Genomic DNA, 23,588 nt, shown 5'->3' with positions numbered 1-23,588 from the left:
ATAAGGGAGATTAGACGTCTTTAAACTGCCTTCTCTTCCTGTCCACCCCCACACCAGGTTGGAAAGGATAAAATCTCAGTACAGTCTGGTGCTACCTCACTCAGCTGCCTTTGGTCGGTCAGCACTCACTGTTTCTTTCCCTGTATTCCTGCTCTGTAGAATGACTTATGTTTTGACTATTCCCTCTGAGTAGAAAGCTCTCTCAGCTCCCTGCCCCTTTTACCCGACAAACTCCTCATCTTTTCATACCAGTTCAAAGGCTACCTCCTCAGTAAAGCTTTCCTTGATCACTCCATAAGCAGAATTAATTTTGATCTTCTCTGCATTTTGCTTCTACTTCTGGAGTTGTACTTTGGTGCTGTATCACTCCCAAATCTGCTCTCATTCATCTGCTCTCATTCTTATGGGTCAGAAGACAGTGTGCTCCTTATCTTTGTTTTCCCTGTGTCTCTGTAACAGGCCTGGCACAAAAAAATACTTGCAGAATGAATGACAGAAGTGTATGTGTACCAATACCCACGGTATTAAGTTGAAAGTAAAGTGCTGCAGGTGAAATATGACAAAGTTCTCTGGAAGTTTACGGGAGTTCTTGAGAGAGAACTTCTAACTGGGAGAAGTATTAGAAACTTCTCGAAGCTGGCAGTATTTGAATATGCCCTTGCAGATTCAGAAGTTCAGTTTGGCAAAGATGGTAGGAAACCCCATTTCAGATGGTGGGAATGGCTAGAGTACAAGCAATGAGGAAGTGCAGAGGTCAGGCCCTACTTAGGATTCATGCATTCCCTCTGCCGGGTTCCTGCTAGAATGTGTGCTAAATTTCTAGGACAGCCTAACGGAAATTCTTTCTCTTGTCTTTTCTACCTTTTTTCTTTCTGTTCTTTCCTTCTCCCTATCTCTTGTGACCCATTTGCCTTTCATTTTTGGTTTCTTCTCAACTCTTTCATTTTCCCATTTCTCCAATCCTTTTTAAAAACATTTTGTTTACCTTTCTCTGCCTACTTTCTTCTTTCTTGCCCTCTTCAGGTAATGCGGGAATTTCAGACCTTTGGGTTGAGATATGAATCATCTATACAATAGTTAACTCCAAATAATACATCCCCTTGTGAGACTGAGAAGTAATCGTGACAATTATTTCTCATCTGTGTCTCGTGTTTTATTGACATTGACTTTTTTTAATGTCCCACAACCCTGGGGGTATCATCATTGTTATTATTATTTCTTTTTTGGTAGTTGTCAAAATGTCAATTTTAATGAGAAATATCTGCAGACAGGCTTGCCCTTGGGTGGTATGAGCCTTCAGGCAAAGTCAGGGCTGGATGAGTCAGAAGTGCTCATGGATCTGTTTCCTCATGCGTACAGGTGTCTGGGCAACACAGACGTACACCTGCTCCTATCCCTGCAGGCTGGAATGCTTTGCAACATACACACACAATTGAGTCACAAAGGTGCACACATTTCTTCTCTTCCATACACATCCCTACTGTCTGCCTTACACCTTCAAGTTATCTGCTCTCTCCTACCGTGGACCCACACGTTTATTCTCCTGTACCTTCGTCCCAGTATTTTCTACCCAGATACTCAAAATTGTGTGCATCACGGAAGGATCTGTAAACCTGTCCCACAGCCAGCACACTGTCCACTCCCTCACCTGTCCACACAGGCCTCCTTTTCACAGACACCCCAGGTCCCCCGCACTCAATACCGCACCATCTCCCACTGTTCCTGACAGCCCCCTCCGTGTTTCTAATCTTCATAAGAGACATTTTCGTTTCAGACTAGTTTTGAAAGGAAATGTCTCTGCTAACAGCCAAGCTAGTGAACCATTAGGAAATCTGAATCATTTGCAACAGATCCTTTGACTAAGTCCCCTAGAATATTGTGGGGGTAGGTGGGACAATAGTGGGTTGCTTCTAAATGGCTCTCCTATGACCCAGGGTGGATTTGATCCTAGGTCCAAACTTGATCCTGTGAATTCAGGGTTCACTTCTATTAGAAGATGATAAAATACTTAGCAAAAGAGCCAGAGCCACTGTGTATGTTCCAAATCAGACTCTGGGGTGGGGCCTAGAAAACTGTATTTTTAACAAGTTCCCTGAGTCCTGTTGTGCAGCAGGGTTGAAAACAATTGAGAAGGAAGAACTGGAAGTAAGAGTTATACTCCTGTACCACCTTGGACAAATAATCCTTTTTTGGACCTCAGCTTTTTTAGCTGTAATATAACAAAACTCATGCTCGTAAAGGACCCTTTCAGCTCTAAATTTCAGGCTGCTTTATGATGAGATCAATCTGGGTTCCTTTTCTACCACAAAAGTGTTCATTCTCTGGGTCTACCCTAGGTAGGGCCTTTCAGTCTTTGGCTAGAGGCCAGCAGAGGCAGCCTGAGCCCTGACCTTCTGTCAGAAGCACTGACACAGCTCCTAATTAGAAACGGATCGATACAGGCCTGCATCCAGGCTTGGGGAGCCTGGGAGGAAGCAGGAGGAGTGAGTGCTCCTAGCTGGAGAGAATCTGATTACCATGCAATGGATCTGGTTACCCTTGTCAACACGACAATTCTGCTGGTAGAGCCTCCTCTTGGGGGAGCAGCAGGCAGGGCTGCCCTGAGCAAATGGGGATGGTTCACTTGTATCCCCCTTTGGTATATTTTCCTTACCTTTATACACTGCTATGCACTGTGATGCTGTACCTAGTATAGGCCCCTTTCTCAGATGGAAAAATCACTTTTGAATACTAAGTGTTAAATACTAGCTGAAGCCACTTTTGTTTATTTCTCCTAACAACTTACTGGGATAGGATAGGAAAGGAAACTGAAGCTCAGAGAAGTAACTTGGCTGCCTTATGTCCCATAGCATGTTTTCTGTTGTACGACACTACAACATTCTGAGCATTTGCAACACTGATTCCAAGCTGAGGAACTATTTTCTACCAGGGCCATCCCTTATCCTTCTACAGATTGAACCAGAGTTCAGACCCTCTCTCTGGAGCCCTTCAAAGACTGGAGGAAATTCTTTAAAAATGATGTGGAGGATGGGGGAGATGTTCTGCTTGCTTTTGCTTTCTCATCTCCTTCCCAAGGTCCCTAAGGAATGAGCAGACTCTAATGGGAGAGATCAATCATCATTTGGGATCAATGGGAAGGCTTCCTCCTGCATGGAGTGCAGAGTCAGGTTTCTGAACTGGCCCTGTGCAGGGAGGGGGAGGGACTCATGACTGCGTATTTCTAGGCATTGTAGAGCTTCCGGACTTAACATGCTCAGCTGCCAGTGTGGTCAGACCAAATGCCCCCTATAGTTGCACCATTCAAAAAAGGTTTGTTGAGTATCTCCTGTGTGTCAGGGCTTGTGCTAGTGCTAAGGATTCCCAGATGAAGAGCCAGTTCCTGCCTTGAAAGACCTCACAATCTAGCATCAGAGTCAAACAAGGAAACAAACCACCATGTTCTGTGTTTCCTTAATGTGCAAGGGACTCTGGGATTACAGAGGCATGAAGGTGGGCTTTCCTGGAGGAGATAACTGATCTGTGCTTTGAAGGAAGAGTAAGAGTCGAGGCAGGCAGGGCAAGGAGGGCACTCCAGACCAGGGAACTAGCACAAAGAAAAGCATTAAGATGTGTCCAGAAACTCTGGATAAAGGAGGGGTGGACATGAGAGCAGTCTCTAACATGTAGCAGATCAGATTGACAGCACTAAGCCCTTGCTCCTTGCCAGCCTTAGGGCTGTAAGAGTTAACTGTTGAATGGCAGTAACAGGAGAAGCAAGTGGGGAGGAGGTGGATTTATTAGCAGGTGTCGACTGTTTCAGAGAGGAAACTAAGGGAGGAAAGCTGATGAGCAGCAGCCCTCTGTCTTCTGGGCCAAGCCTGCAGAGGTGCCGGGGGGTTCTTGGCAGTGGTTGGAAAGCTTGTCTAGCCCAGGCACATGGCTTTGCTTCTCTGATGGAAAATCCTTTGCTCCACTCAGCCTGCTCCTCCTTTCTGTGTTCTTTTAAAAAAGGAAATTAGTGGAATCTTTTCAAAATTCCCCTGAAACGAAATTACATTTTTAACTCTAATTACCCTAATTAAAACTTGACAGCCATAATCCTGGAATGGCAGATATGCTTAGTACCCTCATGCCTGTGACAAGCTCACTTACCCAGATGGAGTGTTGTTCTGTTCTGGGCTTAGGAGAAAAATTCTTTCTTGTGTTTGTTTTTCCCCATCGGCGTTTTAGTCTTTGGCCTTAGCTTCGCCAAGCCAGGAGAACCACACTTGGGGGCTGCAGGCTTGCCCAGAACTCCTCAGCTCAGTAGCGGGCCCTTTGCATCCAGACGTGATGTGCCTGATGATTACCACGTACCTTTGAGTTTTTTCTTCAACTGAGGTCAGACTGCGTGTCCTGAGCTTTTCCCTGGGTGAAGTCCCCTGTCTTTGGGGACCAAGGATCTGTGCTTGTTAGAAGGCTGTCTGCTGATTTAGGGCTAAATCTGGATCTGGGTTCAGTTTATGGCTGATAATTAAGGATACAGTTTGAGGTCAGGGACAAGGAGCTCTGAAAATAGGATCCTTCTACTCTTACATATCTCAGCACAGGCTAGAGCCACCCTAGTGAAATGCTGGTCTTGACCCTTAACTAGTCACCTGGTCAGACCCAAGGGCAAGGTGGCAGCCCTTGAAGCAGACAGATGGCATCGTTGATGCTCTGTCATCTCGTGGTTCTGTTAGAACCATATATCCCCATGTTCTAGTGACCTCTGCTTGGCCTAGAAGCCTGATCTGTCAGCGACACTGGCTGCCATGTTAAGTCCTGCAAGAGATACAGAGTTGAATAAACACAGCCCCTGCCACTGAGAAGCTTACAATTGTGGGGGAGTAGGGAGGCATCGGTGGGTGAGGGACAGCCATATGTATGACCAATTATATAAGGCAGAACAAGCAGGTGGCTGGCGTGTGAGTTTGTCACTGAAAAGGCAATATTGGCAGAGGAATGGAGAAGGGTATTGCAGGTGTTAGGGAACAGTATGGGGCAAGGAGGAAGTTGCTAGGTGAAAGCCTGCTGTGATTGGAGTACAGTGTGCAGGGAAGGATGTGGTAGACGATGGGGATGGGGTTCAAACTTTATCCTGTAGTCAGAGGGAATCCATTGAGGGTGCAGAGCTGTGGTATGAGTGTGTGATGGATTGGGAGACAGGGCGATTGGAGACTGTAGATTAGAACAGGTGCCAGCAAATGGGGCTATTGGCTCCATCCAGTTCACTGCCTCTTTCCATTAAGTTGTACTGGAATCCAGCCTCACTCATTTGTTCATCAATGACTGCTTTCATAATTACGGTGCTAGAGTTGCATACTACAGAGACTGCTATAGCAGAGCTCTTAGCCTGCCACTTCTCTATACTTCACCCCCAGTTTATAAATCTGAGGGACCTCTAAGGGGAAAGAGATATCCTAGAAAGCCTGTAACAGTTTGAGTTGAGAAGTTGGGGACGGGTGGTGGGCAGAGGGTTTTGATCACCCAGAGCAGTTGGTGTTGTGGGAGAGGGGTCCGTGATACTTTGAGGACACCCTGTCCCCTTCTCCTTCCCTAACTGCTGGCATTTGTTCTTGCCATATTGAATTTATTGCTTCATCTGTGAACTACAAGGATTGGAATAGCAGGCGGAGGTCCTAGCGTTCTGTACTCAGGAGCTCCTTTACCTGCGAGATCTGAAGTCATTCTTCAGGCTCACTCCAGCCCCGACTCTTGGTACCTACAGTCTTCACATAACCCTACTAAAATTCAGGTTTTTAATGTTTTTTGCCTGACCATCTACTTGTGATTTTCATTTTGGGGTAAAATTGTCATTCCAGCTTAGACTCTGGCCTTCCAGCTGGAGCTGAGGTTCTTTGGCTGAGTCTCCATGTGCAGAGTACTGGCGTTGCTTTTAGTGCCTATTCAAAGTCTGATACGCGAACTTAAAAGTTGAGGATACCTTCAAAGTCATTCTGTACTGTAGGGGTCTCTCTAACTGGGAGCTAGCAGGCTGATTCTGGCCCTGCCACTGACTTCCTTCTGTGACTGCACAGATCCGCTCCCCACGCTGGTCTTCCTGCCCCTTCTGTGAAATGGGGGGCCTTCCAGCTCTGGTCTCACCAGGGACGGAAAGCCGTCTTCTATGCAATTCGGTTGTCTGGCCCAAGCTTTGGTGTGTTGGTTACAGATTATAAAGCCCCAGATTCTTGCTTCCAACTCAGGAGGGGGAAGGGGAACCATCCAACTGTCTCATTAGCATGAAGAAAAGAAAACAGTAATTGTGCTTCCCTTGATGATTCCTCTGGGTTGGTTCTTGTAGGGAAGGAGGAGGGGGAAACTTGAGACAGCTTCAGCTGAGGAAGGAGACTGTGCTGTTTAGGTGCCCAGAAAATGCAGAAGCAAGAATGATTGTCTTGCACATCTGTTGTATTCTCTGGACATTCCTCCAGGCAGCCTAGAGACGGCCTGGATTGAGTTTCATCTATTTATGGCATGCTTAGTGTTTTCATACATGGCCATGGATTGGGCTTAAGAGCCTTAATGTCACTTGTAATTAAGAAACCAGCTGCCCTCCAGGGCCTCCTTTTGTGATATGCTGGACATCCTGACACCTGTCTCGTTGGGGAGTAGAGGAGGGTTTTACAGAGCCATTTTGTGACCTGGCTTCATTTTTATTATGTTGTGAGGTCATCTTTTTAACCCCCACGGCAACACAACAGTTGGTTTATTATGCCAGGGCATATAGGCAACCACACAATAGATCCAGTCATGAGAGTCAAGGTCAGGTGTCCTTGTGAGTGAGAGGAGTTTAGTAGAACTGCAAGACCGTGGGGTGTGGTCAAGACTAGAAAAAGGCCTCAAGAAGGTGAAGGCAGTTAAGAGTTTTGAGGTTAGGGGGCAGCTGGAACAGAACTAACAAATAGATTGGCAAGCATGGCTCCTGGGACAAGGGCTATTTGCTCTGTGGCCAGTCCTGTACTCCTTGATGGCTGTGGGCAGTTGTGCACCGTCAAGGGCTGATTGTAGCAGAAGTGGGTCTGAGGCCACCTGCAGGTGAGCTCTGGCTGATTGACCCTGGAGCTGTTGTGCTATGATTATCTCCTGTGGCTGCTCCCTCCTGTCTTGGTTGTTACCCCAGAGGCCTAGAGAACCCAGCTGGCATCTTCCTTCCCCTCTCCTGAGGAAGATAACACTTCAGCAACACCTCTTCCAATCAGTCTTCCTGCAGGCCCTGGAGATTGCTCTACTCTAAACAGCAAGCGTTCTAATAGGCACACGCTACTTTTTAAAATGTTGTTTACAAATGTAGGAGATAATTTCTTCTGTCAAAATCTCCCCTTAGCCCCTTGAAGCACTTGGTTCCCTACTACTGAAAGCCTTTGATATCCAGGCTCCAGTTCTTCCTAAAATTTTCTCTTAATTCACTCCTAGCTCCTTTCCTCTAGTCACCAGTTGTGGATTCCCAATTTCTATATCCTCCTATAGAACCTGTTCCTTATTATTTTTTTTTGGTGGAATATTCCACCATAATAGCCTGGCCCAAGGGAAGGAGTGCTTCTTTTCAAACTTAATTTGCAGTCATGTGGGCCATAGTAAAGTTCTTCCCAGAAATAGGGACAGTATATATACCGAAGGACAATACACGCTGTTTCTTACAAAGGTGTTCGTAACATCATATTCCCCCCCCAGTATAAGGTGTTTGGATCAGGTGTTTGGGTTTAGCCCAGGTACCTCTCATGGCTTCTTGCCTGTTTGTTAGTCTTAGAACATTTTGTCCTTTAGGGTGTAGTATCCAGTTTGACCAAAGCTCCCGTCTCCTGTCTCCTCGTTCACTGCAATAACGAGCTGAGAGCCCCTTGGGAAGGGCCTGGGAAGTTAGTCCAGCCACTCTGGGACTTGATGGTGCACTTGCGTTCCATCCCTGCCCATCTTTTCCCCAGGCATGCAAAAACAACAGTTGCTTCAAGCACAAAATGGGAGAATTTGGTCCGTGTCCTAAAACGTTGTTTGTGCCTACATTGATACGTGGGCAGCTCCTTATTTTTGAGCACAAGAAAATGCTCAAAGATGTATATAGTAGAAAGACTCTTTGCAGTCAGACTTGGGTCCAGTAAGTTCTATTGTTTAGCTGTGTGGTTTTAGACAAGTTACTTTACTTCTTTGAGATTCAGTTTTCTCCTGTAAGATGAGGATAATTCTACTGACCTCAAAAGGATTAGGAATAAATGAGAATAATTAAGGCTTTGATAGGGTATGATGCATAATAGGTCATTGCAAATGTGCATTTCCTTTCTTTCTCCTAGTCCTTTTTATTGCTGCTTATTCATCCTTTTGTGATATTTAAATGGAATAACAATACCTGTCATTGAGTCACATATGCCAAGCCCTGAGCTAAGCGCTTTCCTACTCTGTATCATTTATTTCTCCCAATAACACATTTGTGAAGCAAGAGCCATTTTAAACAAATAAAGGAAACAGGTATAGAAGGTAAATACCTTGCTTAAGGTCACAATGCTAGTAAGAGATAGAGCTGGGATTCAGAATACCCAGGTGCTGATTGTAGAACCCGATCTTTTCACCACTAAATTGGTCATTACTATGTTTCTGTTTCTTTCCCTGAGCAATATGTGACTTCTGGTGGTTTTATTTTCTCTCTGCTTAGACCTGTTGGGTTTTGTGCGTATGTAATTCTTGAGCTTTTTTAGTCATGATTAGTGCCTGACTGTCCTGATGGAGGTACAGTGACACTCTGTCTGCCACAGCTCTTCCCTAATTCTTCCACTCAGAGCAGATACTTTCAACTGAAGGATGGTATAAGCCCTCTCTCGCTCGCTCTCCCTTTTGAGACTATTCCCTCATTCTTTCCTTTACCTTTCAGATCAAACCAAATAGATTTAAAGTTATACCATTCTCATCAATCTTGTTTGATCTGTCAGCAGACCCTTCGGAAGAGTAGATACTATCACCTTCATTTTACAGATACGGAAACTAAGGTCCAGGAAGGTGAAATGACCTGGTTGAGGTCACACGGTGAATTAGAGGGAGAGCTGGAAGTAGCCTTTAAGTTTTCTGACTCTCAGCCCAGTGCTCTCTCTACTAACTTAGTAAGAAGGAGAGGTACGTGTATGTAATGTGCAGGTCGGACCTAAAGAGGGTTGAGCTGAATCAGGACCCAGGATCTAGAGCGTTCCCTAGCCTGCTCCATCTACATCTTCACCCCAGTTCATTAACACTCATTTGAGGAATTCATCAGAAAGGGAAAAACACTTTCCCCTTAGGGTTCAAAGAAGTTTTGGTGACAGGGAGCTCAGCAAAGCTTTTCATGAGGGAAGCGTCCAGAGGATGTCAGTATCTCCTTATCCTAAAGGAAAGGTAAACTCTCAGGGCTTATTAGCCTGTGGTAACATTTGTAGAAGCAGCAGAGGAAGACCCTGCATGTCTTCTGACCTCTAGGCTTCAGCCTAAACCAGGCAAGGACGGGGCTGGGGCAGCACAGCGGTGAGAAGTGAGGATTGGAGCTTCATTTTACTTTCTGCTGACATATTTAGTGTGGAATTTAGACAAGCAAGTTCACTTCATTCACAATTTATAAAGAGGAATTCCTGCTGCTGCTCTTAAACAAACAAACAAAATCCTTGGTTCTGGGAACCAGAAGGAAAAAGAAACTTTTCCCCAAATCTAGGCCTCGGACCTTTCAATCCTGCCAGTCATCTTCTTCCTTTTTGTTTCCTTCCTTCTCTCCTTTCATTTCATCCCTTTCCTTTCCCTGTTAACGGCTCAACTTCCCTTATCCTTTTCTCTCCTTGCCTCTCCCTTAACGCCTGAAAACAAGAATGAGAAAAGGGTGCCTTTAACTAACAGATAAGTAGATTGTTGATATTATAGATACTGAGAGTCAGAACATGGCGCTTAAGATTTTGGACCCTCTAGACCTCAGAACAAAGGTTGGTGCGGCAGGTGTTCATTTATTCATTTACTCACTCAACTGTTCTCCAAATCCCTGCCAGACTCTGTGGCAGATACTTTGACTATTCCAGTTAATAAGACACTAAACCTGCCATCACATCACAGTCTTAAGGGGAAGTGGAAAACTGCCTTTCCCCTTTCCCCTCTATTCATAACATTGCATTTTGAGGTAGAAAGAACTTTAGAATGTATCTGGTACTTTCATATTGCTACATACTGTAGTACGGCAGACCATGAAGTACGTAAGCATGTAGGCTTCTGAGTAAAGTAAAGCAGACGTAGGTTTAAATCTTAGCTCTACTATTTACTAGCTGTGTGACCTTGAATGGCACACTTTTAACCTTGCGCACCTTCAATTACCTTTGCTATAAAGGGCTTGCCACTGCCTGTTTCACGGGGTACTATGAGGGTTACAGCGTAATACCTAGCTCAGTGCTGGTGCATAGTAGCCCGAGCGTCACCCTGCAATCAACGCCTTGCTTAAGTCCTTGATCTTTCTGTGACGCTTCTGAGGCCACTTCCAGGCAGTGTTCTTCTCCACTTTTGCAAATCATAGCACTCTTTGAACTGTTAGGTCTACCTAGTATTGGTAGTAGTCCTTTGCAGGAAGTTGACATAGTCCCACCCTGGAATGCAAGGAGCCCAAGAATAAGGATTGCATCCTCCATAACCCCTAACCCAGAGCTGTGACGGTGACCAAGTAGGCCTAGGAAATGTTTTTTGATTGATTGGATAGAGGTTCTATATATATTCAGTGTTTTGTATTTGACAGAAAGAGCTGTTAAAGACCTGGCTGGAAGTCTCCCATCCTAACTCTTTCCCCTTTCTCTCCTGTTATCTATCACATTGATCCTCACAAAATCCCTCCATTATAGGCAGGATGGGAATTGTATCCCCACTTTGTAGCTGAGAAATCTGAGGCTCAGATTAGAACCCAAGTCTCTTGTTAGGAGATAGATGGAGTGTAAGTTGCGTAGCAGGCATGAGAACAGAAATCCTAAATGACTAGGTATGCATTCTCTGGAAGCAGTATGAATCTTTACAAGAAAGAAGGAACAGGAAGACTGTAGTTCTGAGGTTTTAGCTAATGGTGAGGTCAGAGCCGGATGTAGTCACAGTCAGAGAGATGTTTCATGAACATGACAGAGTGGTGAGAAAGGGTTCAGGATAACGTCATTGATTTGCAAGGCTTTGAAGAAGGATTTGAATATATACAAAGTACAAAGTACATGTACAGAGTACATAAAAAATGCCTGAAGACAAACATTCCAGGTGAGACAATAGTATGGACAAAAGTGTAGGACCTGGAAAGCCCACGGTAGAAGTAAGGCAGATGATGGCCAGAGAATGGCATACCCAGAGAGTGAGGCTGAGGGGATTGGGAGCTTTGGCATTTTTCTATTTTTTTTTTTGAGCAAGGGAGTGGCATTAGGAACATTAGCCTGGCAGTGTGGGCCCAGTGGATTGGAGCAGGAGGGATGGGGGGAAGACTAGTGAAAGAGAGACCAGGGAAGAAGCAACTATAACAGTTTGTCCTTGTAATGGCAGTAAATTTTGAGAAATATTTCAGCAGTGCAGGCAAGAGGTAATGAGATCCTGAACCAAGAGGAAGTTGACACAGAGGGAATAATGAAGAACAATTTGAATGTAGAGCTCTTAGAGCAGAAAACCACATGAGGACTTGGCAATTGTGGGAATGGGGAATGAGGGAAGGAGGGGTTGGAGAGCATCAACATTTGGAGTCTAAATAGTTGGGAGAATAGTTATACCATTTGCTGAACCATGGAGGCTGGGAAATAAAGAGGTGAGTTCAGTTTATTGATACGTTGAATTGGAGGTGCTGGTATTCCCTTTACTACCAACCCCCTGGTGCCTCTGCCTTTGTCCTTTGACCCAGGCCTACAGAGAGCCTTCGGTTCTATGTGTTCGCTGCTTTTTTCCAAGCCTGGAAGCTCCCTGCCAGCCCCACAGGTCCCTCCACCCATGTCTTAGAACAATTCTCATTCGCTCTCTGAAATAAAGATAATGCCTGTAAGTACCTAGTCTATTTCAAAGAGTGCATTAAATGTTAGTGGCTATGAAATGGCTATTGTTGTGGTTACCATCATCGCTTTGTGATTATAGTAGCTAGAGAATTAGAGAAGTCTCTGGAACCACCTGGGTGACGGACTCTGGAATCGTTCAACTAGTATTCAGTAAAAAGCCTGAACTGCAAGTAAATGGAGAGGATCTAAGGCTTGAGCATAAATGGGGGCTCTGAGCCATGTAAGCTGAGACTAGAGAACATGTTTCCTGACTTTTCTTCTGTTTTTGAGAACTGGCATATTGTGTGGTTAGAAGGGCAAGCCCTGGAGGTAGGACTTCCTGAGTTCATGTCCCAGCTCTGCAGTCTATTAACTATGTGACTTGGGCACATTTACTTAACATCTCTGTGCCTCAGTTTCCCCATTAGTAAATCGGGGAACTTAACGTCTCTGTGCCTCAGTTTCCCCATTAGTAAATCGGGGAATATAGCAACATACCAGGCTTATAAAATTGTTGTAGAGATTAAATGAGTTAATACAAATAAAGGGTTTACGACAATCCCTGACATGTCCTACTATTCTCCTTACCTCAAAGTCAGCCCTACCCCACGTTCCAGGTAACATATAGGGGTTTCTCTGTTCTTCAGCCATCCTCACCCAACAGAGGGGATGAGCAGAGAAACCTAAAACCAATCCCTGAGTGCTGAAAAGATTGTCCCAGCTGGATTGCAGGTTATCTAAGCCTGTAGGAAACTGGCCCAGGAGTGAGGTAGAGTTAAGAGTTGTTCTGAAGACCTGAGTTCCATTCCCAGTTCTGCCACTGATTTACTTTGATCTTGGGCATGTCACTTAACCTTTGAGCCTGATTTTTCTCATGTAAAATAGGGAGAATGAGTGATTAATTCCTCTCCATATAGCTAGTGTCTATCTCATCCTTCCCATCACTACATTCTAGCTAAATTGACTTTCTTGCTCCTTAAGCATCATAAGCTTATTTTTTACCTATTGCCTCAGGGCCTTTCCATTTGTTATTCCCCCCTCTGAAACATTCTTCTCTCAGATCTGTGCCGATCTTACCTCCACACTTCATTGAAGTCTCTGTCCAGTAGTTACCCCTTTTGGAGAAGCTTATTTTCTAAAATAGATAAAATGGTCCACTCCTTGTCATTTTCTTCCCTTACCCTGCTTAATTTTTCTTTATAGCACTTAGCACAACCTGAAATTACATATTCAGTTATTAACCTGTCTCTTGCTAGGATGCAAGACATGTGAGGGTAGGAACTTTGAATGCTTGTACCTACCTAAGTTCTGACTGACTTCCCTCTGTTATAGGTGAGCCCTGTTCCCAGAGGCAGCTGGTGCTGACCCTGTAATTCTAAAGAGGAAATTGCTGACTGAGCTCAACCTTGGTGAGTGAGGGTATCTGGGCAAACTCTTGGCCAGCTTGTGCCAAGATACAGAGTAACTAGTTTGGGACTTATTTTCACCCTTAGTCCAGGTGATTACTCTCCTATTCCGTGACTATGATTGGCATACAGGGAGGAGAATTGACTTGCTTTACTGGAGCTGTCACGAGAGTGGTCTGGGATCATTTTCCATGAAGAAGACAAAGCAGGGTCAATTCCTTCTGGCTTCTGCCAGCTGCTTTCTGCTGAGGGGTATTCTGAACCTGACAGCTAAACCTATCCTCCCACACGCTCTCTTACATTGTACGACGTCATACCCCTCAGTTACTTTCCTGATTTCAGTCTTGACTGTGACCCGCCAAGCCCATGGGCCAGCTTCAGAAAATTCTGTGGTTTTATCAGTCCTGCAAAATGAGATCATGAACATTAGCGAGGATAGAGTGGGGCTGTGCGAAGGGGAAGTCAGGAGAAGCTTAGAGGGAAGACCACAGATGGTGAGATGGGAAGGGACATCAACACATTAAGAACCAATGGTGTTACGGGTTTTACTTACTCCAGATAAAACCCCATTTGATAGATAAAGGAATTGAGGCTCAGGAAACTGAAATAATTTGCCTCGAGTTCACACCTAGGAACCCATGAAGCTGATGTTAGAACCCAGGTCAGTCTAACTGTAAATACCATTGTCAGGCTTTCCTTGGACTGCTAACTTCCCTGGAATCCTGATTTTTCTTACAAAGTTCAAGAAGACAGATTTCCTTAGGGATCCAGGAAGGAGGTCCAGTTTTTGAGGGGCCCAGCCAGGCAGACAGGAATTGGGGGTTCCTAATGGCAATGGCATTTCTAGTGAGAGGGCCAAGAGGCTGAAAGACAGGAGGAGCCTTCGAGCAGGCAGAGGCTCAGGCTCAATACAGAAGAAAACACCAGTAACACATGAGATCCTATAAACGCATGGGCCAACGCAGATAAAGTTGGGAAACATGGGTTTTTATCCTCTCTGTCAACATTTGCCCTTGGACGATCACCGTTTCCCTATTTGTAAAGTTAGAGTGCCTCCTCACACCCCACGTGTCCATTGTGCGCACACTAATATGCTGGATGTTGTAGAGAATCAAATCAGATGCAAGTTGGAAAGCTTTGTAAATTGTAAAGCAGCATGACCAAAATGAAAGTGAGAAGAAAGCATGATAAGTGTATCACTGGTACCTCAGTTCCTGATCTACTTGCCACTCCATTCCTTAAAGGTAAAAGGGAGGGTTTTCTTTTGGAAATTTGTGCTGTAAATTTTATCCTATGCCCTTCTCTTCTTCTTCTGCAGGCCCTACCCCGAAGCTCAATCTTTCCACAAGGGAAGGGATTCCAGGGCAGAGACAAAAGCCAGACAGCATTGGTAGCCATGATTTGCAGCATGTGGGCTGCAGAGTGCAGGTTTAAATGCACTCACACAGCCTGGCTCCAGGGCTACTGCTGGCACAGATATTAAAGCAGTTTTCAAGAGCTCATCCCCAGCGTGTGTCTGCACTCACTGAGTAGCTCTACTGAGATGCTGTCTGGTGCCCTACTGTCCTCTCAGAAGAGGAAGGCTTCTTCCTATTTTGGCTCTAGGTTCCCTGCCTACCCCCACTCCCCACCCTCCAACTGTTAGTGAAAAAGGCACTTATGCTGTAGCCTCATATCTCATCAGAGGCCGTGTTTTCCTACCATCTCTCTCTCTGCCTTTGACCAGTGATAAGGCCACTCTCTTCACACTGTAACAGTGGACATTCTGTTCTTCCCTCTGTCTGCCTGAGGGTGCACAGAGGTGCTCTTGGTTGTCCGACCTTCCCTCCTACTCGGATGTCCAAACTCTTGCTGCCACCTCTTTGTCTGGTTAATCTAAAGTTTTATAGCTCCTGGCTTTTCCGTGTCCTGGGTGTCAAGTTTGGATCTTATTGTTCGTGTACCAATTGCCCTGTGAAGAAGTTCCACTACTGACTATATTTTAAAATATGAATGATTCCATGTAAGAAAAGTGTATAATATACTGATATCCATATCGTAGCTTATTTATCCAACATCCTCAATTTTCTAGAGCCCAACTAAAAAATAAGAAGGAAGCAAATCACTTTCATCCTTAAGCCCTTACACAGAGCTAATTTATTTTACATGTTGTTGTAACAAGCTTAGTCTGGTTTCTAAACCACCATAAGATTAAAAGCAGCATTTAAAAAAGAGGGGAGGAGCTGTTATGTCAACAACAGCTAGAGGTGAGAGTTGAGAGCTAACAGAAAGGAAGGAATGAAAGAGCAATGATAAGAAAGAGAAGTTAAAATGAGTATGGAAGCCATTTAATTTAGGGGCAAAAGCCCTAGAGACATGTCTGTGCTTTGATAAGGTGGGGCTAGGTAATTTTTAAGGTCCTCTTGAAGGCCAGCGGTATCAGAAAATGTTTAATTACATAGTGTCTGCTATATTATGTGCTATGGAATGCTCTGCATAAATTGGTTTCATTTTCATAGCAGCTTAGGAGTTACGAGGTGATGATATTCTCATTTTATGAATCACTGAGACTTAGAGAGGGACAAACTGGCAGTGATTGGAAGAACTAAGCTTAGAACACAGAAGAACATTGCTCCAGAGAACCAAGTGTTTCTAATGACTTACTTTGGCTCTTTCCCCATGATCTGAAACCCCGGTCCTTCTCAGACTCTTGAGCTAGTGGTCTTTCCCTCCATTCCTCTTTATTCAGCCTCCCATATAAAATTTTCTTTTTAAAAAGACTCATTTATCCAGTGAGTATTTATTGAGTGTCCAGCATGTGCCAGGCACAGTTTTAAGTGTTTGAAAGGTAGCAGTGAAGAAAATAGTTTTCTCTGTTGGAGTTTACATTCTAGTGGAAGAAAACAGATAAACAAATGAATACAGATGAAGAAAAATAAAGCGGGATAAGGGAGTAGGGCGGGACTGCGTGGTGAAAGAAGGCCTCTGTGAGAAAATAAAATCTGTGCAGAACTCTGCAGGAATGAACTGAGCTATGTGTGTATCTTGGGGAAATAACATTCCAGGCATAGAGTTCAGCAAGTTCAGGAATCCTGAAACGAGTGCGCTTACTGTGTTGGAGGAACAGAAAGAGGCCAGTGTGGCTAGAGATGAGAATGAGCAATGGGGAGAGTGGAGTATAGGGGAGTCGAGGGTGGACAGGGACCCGGGTCATGTAGATTTATCGAGTGAAATCGGAAGCCACTGGGGAGTTTTGAGGAGAGGAATGATATAACCAGATGTCCAGTAAAAAACCAAAATCCCTCTGCCTGATTGCACCACCCAAAACCTCCAGTGCAATGTTGATTTGAATTGGTGAGAGCAGACATTCTTGCCTTGCCCTCCATTTTAGGGGAAAGTTTTCAGTCTTTCCCATCAAATATGGTATTAACTATAGGATTGCATATGACTTTTATCAGGCCAAGTAAGTCCCTTCTATTCCTAGTTTATTGAGAGGTTTTATTATGGTAGATATTAGATTTTGTTGATTGTGTGTTTTTTGGCCTTGATTCTGCTAACATGGCAGTACATAAATTGATTTTTGGATAGTAAAACAACCTTGTATTCCTAGAATAAATCCCACTTGGTTATAGTCTGTAATCCTTTTTGTTTTTATATGGTGTTGGACTTGGTTTGCTAATATTTTGTTGAAGATTTTTGTGTCTATATTTGTGAGAGATACTGATGGGTAGCTTTAATTACTCATACAATATTTTTATAGGTTATAGGCTTAGATTTTCTATCTTTTTGAGTCACTTTTGCTAATTTGTATCTTTCTAGGAGTTTGTCCATTTCATCTAAGTTGTCTGATTTCTTGGCTTAAAGTCGTTCATAGTATTTTTTTATAATCCTTTTTAACTTCTTTTTAACTTCTGTAAGGTCAGTAGTGATATCCCCCTTTTCATTCTTAGTTTTAACAATTTGTATCTTCTCCCTTTTTTTCTTGGTCAGTCTTGCTTCAAGGTCTATCAGTTTTGTTGACCTTTTTTTAAAAAAGCAACTTTTAGTTTCATTTTTTTCTATTGCATTGATTTCTTACTTTAACCTTTATTATAGCTTCAGCTTTCGTTGGGTTTAGTTTGCTCTTCCTTTTCTGATTTCTTAAGGATTAACTAATTTTTTTTAAAGCACTGTGAAGCCCAAACGAAACTCTTCTTCAGGCTTGACTGACATGTGGGCTGTCAGTTTGCTCCTAATGTCGTAGTCTCTGGAGAAGTATCTGGAGCCTCAGAGAAGGCCTAACTCCGAAACGATGGAGGAGTGTATGCCTTACCAACAAGGAGGGGGGTAGGGCCAGACCCTTCGTGCTGGGCGGCCTGGAACCTGCCTACCTGTCAGCACTGGGCAGGCCTGAGCTTCGTGTAGGTGATGGAAGCCATGCAGTAGGAAGTCAGGTGACACATAGAAAGGCCGGGCTTCCCCAGACTTCTGGGGAGATTTTTTGCCTGATACAGAGCTGGAGGAGACAGCTGCACACCTTAGACTTCAGAGGTTTCTAGATGGTGTTGGAGGCCTTGTGGTATCTGTCAGTGACTGGGAGTCTATGCAGAGATTTGCTTCCATTAAGGAAATAGGCTTAAATACAGATTCCCATAGGTAATGTTGAGGTGGCAAGAGCTCTGAGCAATGCCTGGGCTTGCTGGGTACTTATTTGTGGCCTTTAATTTCCTTACCTATAAACAAGGAACAGTTTTCTACCCAGCCAACTGTGTAAGGCAGATTTCAAATAAGTGCTATATAAGACTGTTAGATACTGTACAGATGGAAGGGACTATTAATGTTAGTAATTACGATAGGGACCTGGGACAGAGTCTGAGAAGGTCTGGGAGCAGTGCAGTGTATTGTCGTCCTTCAAGGTATGGGGATGAATGTCTGACCGAAGTGCACTTGGTAGCTTAGTAAGTAAGGCAGGAGGTTCTCTGTCTGCCAGTGTAATCATCCGGTGGCCCCTAGAGAATCTATTGAGAAAATCTGAGGAAGGCTGCCAGAGCAGCTCACATAAGAAGCAGCTGTCCCTGTTCTCTCTCCACCCAGGAATTTTGCCCACACTTTATTACTTTGCTTCCAGAAACAGCTGGCTTTCTTGAGGGTCGTTGCTGTCACAGAAAAGCAATAAGACCCAGCTCACTTGCCAGGAAGAAATAGTGTGCAAAGGGCTCTGGTCCCACTTGGGCCCTGTGTCTACCTCCATCCTTCTCCAGTTTTCAGTAAAATTAAAGAGAACCTTTCTGTCCCACTGTAGTAGCAGGCCAGACAGAAGAGGGACTGATAGGTCCTGTTGGCCAGATCAACTAGAGGGCAGTTCTGAGAATGTTGGCTGTGGCAGAGAAGCAGGGTCTTGAGCCAAAGTTTAAGGCCAAGAGATCAAAAACCCAAGCTGGGAAACTGGGAAATAATAGATCAGGAAACCAAGGTCCATCAGCAACTGCAGTGCTAGAACCTTGAGACGAGTAGGACATGAATAAAGGGGACTTAATGATCTTTTGATGGGGCAGCTGCAGAAAAACAAAACAGCTATCCTCCAAAAGACCACAATTGGGTAGCTGGTTAGCTCAGTTGGTTAGAGCTTGGTGTTCATAACAACAAGGTTACCGGTTCGATCCCCACATGGGCCACTGTGAACTGCGCCCTCTACAACTAGATTGAAACAACTGCTTGACTTGGAGCTGATGGGTTCTGGAAAAAAACACTTAAACTAAATAAAAGTTAAAAGAAAAAAAAGACCACGTTAACACGAAAGGAGAAATTGCGTCTTTCGAATTATCTGTAATTTTGTATTATCTGAGTCTCTCCCCTCCTCTCCTAATCAGTCAAGAGTTACTGTACTAAGTGCATAAAGCAAGAGACAAAAGTTACCTATAGTATAACTAACTGGTCTTTGAGGAGATTCATGCATTGCAACTTTCCCATTGTTGCGTATAGTCTTTAAAACCTTAGGCCATATGATGCTGGGGCCAAAGAGGAGGCTTTAAAGCCAAAGGTTTGTGAGTCCTTGCTCTGATATTTTTTTCCTGTATGACTAACCTCTCAGCTATAGTTTTTTCATTTGCAAAATGGGAACAGTAATGCCTGTATGGTTATTGTGATGCTAATGGGAATGATGAAAAAAAGGCCTGGCCTGGATTGGTGTTCAACCAGAGCCTGGGTCACAATACTCGCCTTCTACAGTCTGACACTGAACACATGATATCAGAATTTATTTCAGTAGGTTGGTGCAAAAGTAATTGTGGTTTTTGCGTTGTTGAAATTTGCCGTTTGATATTGGAATACATTCTTAAATAAATGTGGTTATGTTATACATCATTTTAATGCACATTTCTCACTTTGCTTTTTTTTGCTAATGACTTATTACTTGCTGTTTATTTTATATTTATTTTAGACTATGGAAATGATGTTAGACAAAAAGCAAATTCGAGTGATTTTCTTATTCGATGGGTCGTAAAGCAGCGGAGACAACTCACAACATCAACAACGCATTTGGCCCAGGAACTGCTAAGGAACGTACAGTGCAGTGGTGGTTCAAGAAGTTTTGCAAAGGAGACGAGAGCCTTGAAGATGAGGAGCGGAGTGGTCGGCCATCGGAAGTTGACAACGACCAACTGAGAGCAATCATCGAAGCTGACGCTCTTATACTACGTGAGAAGTTGCTGAAGAACTCAACATCGACCAATCGACCATTCTACGGTCCTTTGGTCGTTCGGCATTTGAAGCAATTTGGAAAGGTGAAAAAGCTCGATAAGTGCGTGACTCAAGAGCTGACTGAAAATCAAGAAAAGTGTCATTTTGAAGTGTCATCTCTTATTTTAGGCAACAACAATAAACCATTTCTCGATCGGATTGTGACATGCGATGAAAAGGGGATTTTATACAACCAGTGATGCCCAGCTCAGTGGTTGGACTGAGGAGAAGCTCCAAAGCACTTCCCAAAACCAAACTTGCACCAAAAAAAGGTCATGGTCACTGGTGGTCTGCTGCCGGTCTGATCTACTACAGATTTCTGAATCCTGGCGAAAGCATTACATCTGAGAAGTATGCTCAGCAAATCGATGAGATTCGCCAAAAACTGCAACGCTTGCAGCCATTGGTCAATAGAAAGGGCCCAATTCTTCTCCACAACCCCAACTGCATGTCGCACAACCTACGCTTCAAAAGTTGAACGCATTGGGCTACGAAGTTTTGCCTCATCTGCTCTATTCACCTGACTTCTCGCCAACTGACTACCAGTTCTTCAAGCATCTTGACATTTTGCAGGGAAAATGCTTCCACAACCAGCAGGATGCAGAAAATGCTTTCCAAGAGTTCGTCGAATTCCATAGCATGGATTTTTATGCTATAGGAATAAATATATTTCTTGTTGGCGAAAATGTGTTGATTGTAATGGTTCCTATTTTGATTAATAAAGATGTGCTTGAGCCTGGTTATAATGATTTAAAATTCGTGGTCCAGAACTGCAATTACTTTTGCACCAACCTATTGAAATAAGTTCTGATATCATGTGTTCAGTGTCAGATTGTAGAAGATAAGTGTTGCGACCCAGGCTCTTAACCCTGTTCTTCTAACTCAACCTTGGGAAAGCATTTAATGTCTCTGGGTCTCAGTTTCCTCAGCTCTAAAAAGAGGGAATGAATTAGAAAGTTGATCTATAATTGCTGACATCCCTTCTAATTCTGTGCCTCCAAAGGCACATTTGTCTGTGGTTCAAAGGCATCAAAGAGTCGAGGAAAAGTCAGGAGGGGGTCAAAGCCTCAGTGCTGCTTAAGGCTGCACTAGGGACAAAGAAGGAGCCATTATCTACAAAGAGAAAGTGTTGGAAGTGTCTGGGAGTCTGCTACAGGGCCAGTGACTTGCCTGTCACCCAACATTTGGGAAAAAAATATCAAAGAGAAGATCAGAATGTCCTGAAAGATGGGAGACTGAGTAGATAGCAAGTAAGAGAAACCATGAGGCATAGAACTTAGTGTGTGCTCGCTCCATTACCCATTTTCTGGGTGTTCCCAGTCAAGCTGCTGTTCTTTCTGCAGCCTCTGTATCCCCATCTGTAAAATAAATTAGTCAGCTGATGTATTCTCCCAGGGCTTCTATAGGGCTTACTAAAATTTCATTGTCCACTCTCTTCTGGCTTTCAAGTTGTACCCCAGCTTTTGCCCTTGGTGTTGAGGATATCATTTATATGAGAAAGCTTCTTAACCAGCCAGACTTTGTTTAGCCCTAGAGTTTTTAGAATGCTTTTGAAACCACAATTTCAGGCCACTGAGAATCATAAATTTTCAAGTTGAGAAATGCATTGGTCCACCTGGACCAACCCCCTTATATAACACTGAGTGATAATACAGCTGAGTAGAAAGACTACAAGCTTTGACAGCAGACCTTGCATTCAAATTCTTGCCAGTCCCAATTTAATCTGTCTGAGCCATAGTGTATCATCATCTGAAAATTAGGATAGTGATAATAGAATAAGCACATAGAGAATTATTACTTGGAGGAGGAAAAAAAAATAAGCCAGAGAGGTGAAGTCACCTGCTTAGGGCTGAACTCAGACCAGAACCTGGGTCTTTATGTCTAAGTCCAGGGTTTTCGTCTCCTCTAGAACCAAGGTCAGTTGTACCCATATATATGTGCTAGCAAGGATTGAAACTGAAAGCATGTCAGCTATCTTAACATCTCTGCCAACCGCCTTCTCAATTCCCCTGTGGCGTGTGTCAATAACACAGCCTGTACTTGTTTTAGAAACAAGCGCTCCGTAAGCACTCCTGTTTGATTTGCTTTGGCTGGAACAGGATCCAGATGCTCCTAGAATAGCACAACAGACTCTCCAAATCAGCCCATTCCCATTCTGAGCCACTCGTAACTCTGATCTGCTGCTGGCTGGGGTTTGTCCCCAAGTCCTCCCTACCTGTCATGTGAATCACTTTCAGTTGACTTGCTATTTTGTCCTTTCCCTCTTGATGGAAGTAACATATATTATTGAGTGTCTACCTACTATGTGCCTGGTATTGTGATAGGTACTTTAAATTGATTATTTACCTTAATCTTTATAACTCATTAAGTAATAGCTCTAAAGGGAAAAGCTAAGCCTTGGTGAAGTAAATGAATTTGCCTGAGGTCACATGCCTCGTATTGAAAGAGCTGAGGTTTGAACTTAGGTCCTTATGACTCCAGAGATCCCATGCCCTTGGTCCAGTAGACTTTTTCCTGGGTATCAAACTGCCTCTCTGGCCTCATGCCTTCTGGGAGGGAAGAGTGTTCAGGAGTGTGAAGCAGGGCCACTCAGCGGCTTCAGTATGTCGGGAAGATCTTCCAAGCCTTCAGTGTATTTTCTCATGAGTTTCTGCTCTGCCTCAAACCAGCTTCTCCAGGACCCAGGTGTGTGGCCCAGAGATCCAGGCTCTTAGTGAGAGGCCACGTGTCTATCTTCAACACGGAACACCGAGTCCCTAGTAAAAAGTGCACTTGTCATTTTCAAAGTTGAAATATTTCAAGCAATAAGCCCCTATTTGTTTGCGTAATTCTGAAGTGCAGAGAAGGAAAGAGAAAGGGTCTGTACATCTCAAGCTTAATGAACTCCCGTCAGGGACCGGGCAGGAGAGAAGACATACATACATGAAAGGTTTAGGAATAGATTGTTCTAATAGATCCTCAAATCTGTACTAACTTTTCAGTTTACAAAGTACTTGACTTGCAGAGATCTTACTGTGAGGAAACTGAAGGCACCTGCCTTTATGTGGCAGCGCCAGGGGCTGGAGTCCAAACCCTTCGTCTTTTTTTTTTCATTGTTTTTTATTTTAGCTGTTATTTTTATTTATTTATTGGGGTGACAATTGTTAGTGAAATTACATAGATTTCAGGTGTACAATTCTGTATTACATCATCTATAAATCCCATTGTGTGCTCACCACCCGGAGTCAGTTCTCCTTCCATCACAAACCCTTAGTCTTGATCCATCCCCATCCTAGCTAGTACAATCCTTGCTAGTACATATATATGGGTACTCACTTTGAGGCCAGTGAGTGGAAGCCCTCTCTGAGGGTTCTGTCCCGGGCAGGCTCTACCCCGTCTTAAGTTGCAAAAGAGACAGGCCCTCAGTCTCTACCTTTTCCTCCTCTGCCCACTTGTCTCCTCCTGCCTCACCCATTCCTGCTCAACGGCTAGGGCTTTCTTAATGAGACCCTTTCTAAGGATACATTTTTAG

The 23,588-nt window shown here is 44.0% G+C and overlaps 1 protein-coding gene across 6 annotated transcripts in view; it reads left to right on the top strand.

Moving 5' to 3' along the window:
- The window catches only part of RALY (RALY heterogeneous nuclear ribonucleoprotein), a 72,793-nt gene that overhangs the window by 16,120 nt on the left and 33,085 nt on the right, over window positions 1-23,588 (top strand). For 4 of the 6 annotated variants that reach the window (XM_081033457.1, XM_081033454.1, XM_081033458.1 and 1 more), the window contains exon 2: window positions 13,308-13,384. The exons of the other annotated variants lie outside the window; for them this stretch is intronic. The gene's annotated coding sequence lies outside the window, so the exon portion shown is untranslated. The remainder of the gene's footprint in view (window positions 1-13,307; window positions 13,385-23,588) is intronic. 6 annotated transcript variants of the gene reach the window in all.

This window comes from Rhinolophus hipposideros (genome assembly GCF_964194185.1).
Source record: "Rhinolophus hipposideros genome assembly, chromosome: 22".
Taxonomy (NCBI): domain Eukaryota; kingdom Metazoa; phylum Chordata; class Mammalia; order Chiroptera; family Rhinolophidae; genus Rhinolophus; species Rhinolophus hipposideros.
Note: the sequence above shows the minus strand (reverse complement) of the source record. Positions and strands in the feature narration are given on the sequence as shown.